We start from the raw sequence: 5,000 nt of genomic DNA, 5'->3' as shown, positions 1-5,000 counted from the left end.
CCTTGGTCCCTGCTGTGAAACCTGATTACTCACAATATAGCTCCTCACTGCTCTCTCAACACAAGAGGGAAGACACACACACACACACACACACACACACACACACACACACACACACACACACACACACACACACACACACACACACACACACACACACACACACACACACACACCCACACACACACACACACACACACAATAGTAGACACAGAAACAAGGGAAACTGTTTTATTTCTCTGTTGCAAAGCGTTTGCCTAATTAGCATAAATAAACCATCCGCAGCACTTCAGCTCCACAGGGAGGGAGATAACAGAGCAAGGATGGCGAGAGATAACAGAGCAAGGATGGAGAGAGATAACAGAGCAAGGATGGAGAGAGAGATAACAGAGCAAGGATGGAGAGAGATAACAGAACAAGGATGGAGAGAGAGATAACAGAACAAGGATGGAGAGAGAGATAACATAACAAGGATGGCGAGAGAGATAACAGAACAAGGATGGAGAGAGAGATAACAGAACAAGGATGGAGATAGAGATAACAGAGCAAGGATGGCGAGAGAGATAACAGAACAAGGATGGAGAGAGAGATAACAGAACAAGGATGGAGAGAGAGAGATAACAGAACAAGGATGGAGAGAGATAACAGAGCAAGGATGGAGAGAGAGATGACAGAACAAGGATGGAGAGAGAGATAACAGAACAAGGATGGAGAGAGAAAACAGAACAAGGATGGAGAGAGAGATAACAGAACAAGGATGGAGAGAGAGATAACATAACAAGGATGGAGAGAGATAACAGAACAAGGATGGAGAGAGAGATAACATAACAAGGATGGAGAGAGAGATAACAGAACAAGGATGGAGAGAGAGATAACAGAACAAGGATGGAGAGAGAGATAACAGAGCAAGGATGGCGAGAGAGATAACAGAACAAGGATGGAGAGAGAGAGATAACAGAACAAGGATGGAGAGAGATAACAGAACAAGGATGGAGAGAGATAACAGAACAAGGATGGAGAGAGAGATAACAGAACAAGGATGGAGAGAGATAACAGAACAAGGATAGAGAGAGAGATAACAGAACAAGGATAGAGAGAGAGATAACAGAACAAGGATGGAGAGAGAGATAACATAACAAGGATGGCGAGAGATAACAGAACAAGGATGGAGAGAGATAACAGAACATGGATGGAGAGAGATACCAGAACAAGGATGGAGAGAGATAACAGAACAAGGATGGAGAGAGATACCAGAACAAGGATGGAGAGAGATAACAGAACAAGGATGGAGAGAGATACCAGAACAAGGATGGAGAGAGATAACAGAACAAGGATGGAGAGAGAGATAACAGAACAAGGATAGAGAGAGAGATAACAGAACAAGGATGGAGAGAGAGATAACAGAACAAGGATGGAGAGAGAGATAACAGAACAAGGATGGAGAGAGATAACAGAACAAGGATGGAGAGAGATAACAGAACAAGGATGGAGAGAGAGATAACAGAACAAGGATGGAGAGAGATAACAGAACAAGGATGGAGAGAGATAACAGAACAAGGATAGAGAGAGATAACAGAACAAGGATGGAGAGAGATAACAGAACAAGGATGGAGAGAGAGATAACAGAACAAGGATGGAGAGAGATAACAGAACAAGGATGAAGAGAGAGATAACAGAACAGGGATGGAGAGAGAGATAACAGAACAAGGATGGAGAGAGAGATAACATAACAAGGATGGAGAGAGATAACAGAACAAGGATGGAGATAGAGATAACAGAACAAGGATGAGAGAGAGAGATAACAGAACAAGGATGGAGAGAGAGATAACATAACAAGGATGGAGAGAGAGATAACAGAACAAGGATGGAGAGAGAGATAACAGAACAAGGATGGAGAGAGAGAGATAACAGAACAAGGATGGAGAGAGAGATAACAGAACAAGGATGGAGAGAGAGAGATAACAGAACAAGGATGGAGAGAGATAACAGAGCAAGGATGGAGAGAGAGATAACAGAACAAGGATGGAGAGAGAGATAACAGAACAAGGATGGAGAGAGATAACAGAACAAGGATGGAGAGAGAGATAACAGAACAAGGATGGAGAGAGATAACAGAACAAGGATAGAGAGAGAGATAACAGAACAAGGATAGAGAGAGAGATAACAGAACAAGGATGGAGAGAGAGATAACATAACAAGGATGGCGAGAGATAACAGAACAAGGATGGAGAGAGAGATAACAGAACAAGGATGAGAGAGAGAGATAACAGAACAAGGATGGAGAGAGAGATAACAGAACAAGGATGGAGAGAGATACCAGAACAAGGATGGAGAGAGATAACAGAACAAGGATGGAGAGAGATACCAGAACAAGGATGGAGAGAGATAACAGAACAAGGATGGAGAGAGATACCAGAACAAGGATGGAGAGAGATAACAGAACAAGGATGGAGAGAGATACCAGAACAAGGATGGAGAGAGATAATAGAACAAGGATAGAGAGAGAGATAACAGAACAATGATGGAGAGAGAGATAACAGAACAAGGATGGAGAGAGAGATAACAGAACAAGGATGGAGAGAGATAACAGAACAAGGATGGAGAGAGATAACAGAACAAGGATGGATAGAGAGATAACAGAACAAGGATGGAGAGAGATAACAGAACAAGGATGGAGAGAGATAACAGAACAAGGATGGGGAGAGATAACAGAACAAGGATGGAGAGAGATAACAGAACAAGGATGGAGAGAGAGATAACAGAACAAGGATGGAGAGAGAGATAACAGAACAAGGATGGAGAGAGAGATAACAGAGCAAGGATGGAGAGAGATAACAGAACAAGGATGGAGAAAGATAACAGAACAAGGATGGAGAGAGATAACAGAACAAGGATGGAGAGAGAGATAACAGAACAAGGATGGAGAGAGAGATAACAGAACAAGGATGGAGAGAGATAACAGAACAAGGATGGAGAGAGATAACAGAACAAGGATGGGGAGAGATAACAGAACAAGGATGGAGAGAGATAACAGAACAAGGATGGAGAGAGATAACAGAACAAGGATGGAGAGAGATAACAGAACAAGGATGGAGAGAGAGATAACAGAACAAGGATGGAGAGAGATAACAGAACAAGGATGGAGAGAGATAACAGAACAAGGATAGAGAGAGATAACAGAACAAGGATGGAGAGAGATAACAGAACAAGGATGGAGAGAGAGATAACAGAACAAGGATGGAGAGAGATAACAGAACAAGGATGAAGAGAGAGATAACAGAACAGGGATGGAGAGAGAGATAACAGAACAAGGATGGAGAGAGAGATAACATAACAAGGATGGAGAGAGATAACAGAACAAGGATGGAGAGAGAGATAACAGAACAAGGATGAGAGAGAGAGATAACAGAACAAGGATGGAGAGAGAGATAACATAACAAGGATGGAGAGAGAGATAACAGAACAAGGATGGAGAGAGAGATAACAGAGCAAGGATGGCGAGAGAGATAACAGAACAAGGATGGAGAGAGAGATAACAGAACAAGGATGGAGAGAGAGAGATAACAGAACAAGGATGGAGAGAGATAACAGAACAAGGATGGAGAGAGAGATAACAGAACAAGGATGGAGAGAGATAACAGAACAAGGATGGAGAGAGAGATAACAGAACAAGGATGGAGAGAGATAACAGAACAAGGATAGAGAGAGAGATAACAGAACAAGGATAGAGAGAGAGATAACAGAACAAGGATGGAGAGAGAGATAACATAACAAGGATGGCGAGAGATAACAGAACAAGGATGGAGAGAGAGATAACAGAACAAGGATGAGAGAGAGAGATAACAGAACAAGGATGGAGAGAGAGATAACAGAACAAGGATGGAGAGAGATACCAGAACAAGGATGGAGAGAGATAACAGAACAAGGATGGAGAGAGATACCAGAACAAGGATGGAGAGAGATAACAGAACAAGGATGGAGAGAGATACCAGAACAAGGATGGAGAGAGATAACAGAACAAGGATGGAGAGAGATACCAGAACAAGGATGGAGAGAGATAATAGAACAAGGATGGAGAGAGAGATAACAGAACAAGGATAGAGAGAGAGATAACAGAACAAGGATGGAGAGAGAGATAACAGAACAAGGATGGAGAGAGAGATAACAGAACAAGGATGGAGAGAGATAACAGAACAAGGATGGAGAGAGATAACAGAACAAGGATGGAGAGAGAGATAACAGAACAAGGATGGAGAGAGATAACAGAACAAGGATGGAGAGAGATAACAGAACAAGGATGGGGAGAGATAACAGAACAAGGATGGAGAGAGATAACAGAACAAGGATGGAGAGAGAGATAACAGAACAAGGATGGAGAGAGAGATAACAGAACAAGGATGGAGAGAGAGATAACAGAGCAAGGATGGAGAGAGATAACAGAACAAGGATGGAGAGAGATAACAGAACAAGGATGGAGAGAGAGATAACAGAACAAGGATGGAGAGAGAGATAACAGAACAAGGATGGAGAGAGATAACAGAACAAGGATGGAGAGAGATAACAGAACAAGGATGGGGAGAGATAACAGAACAAGGATGGAGAGAGATAACAGAACAAGGATGGAGAGAGAGATAACAGAACAAGGATGGAGAGAGAGATAACAGAACAAGGATGGAGAGAGAGATAACAGAACAAGGATGGAGAGAGAGATAACAGAACAAGGATAGAGAGAGAGATAACAGAACAAGGATGGAGAGAGAGATAACAGAACAAGGATGGAGAGAGATAACAGAACAAGGATGGAGAGAGATAACAGAACAAGGATGGAGAGAGATAACAGAACAAGGATGGAGAGAGATAACAGAACAAGGATGGAGAGAGAGATAACAGAACAAGGATAGAGAGAGAGATAACAGAGCAAGGATGGAGAGAGATAACAGAACAAGGATGGAGAGAGAGATAACAGAACAAGGATGGAGAGAGATAACAGAACAAGGATG

The sequence above is a fragment of the Salvelinus namaycush genome, unplaced genomic scaffold (assembly GCF_016432855.1).
Source record: "Salvelinus namaycush isolate Seneca unplaced genomic scaffold, SaNama_1.0 Scaffold179, whole genome shotgun sequence".
NCBI lineage: Eukaryota > Metazoa > Chordata > Actinopteri > Salmoniformes > Salmonidae > Salvelinus > Salvelinus namaycush.
Note: the sequence above shows the minus strand (reverse complement) of the source record.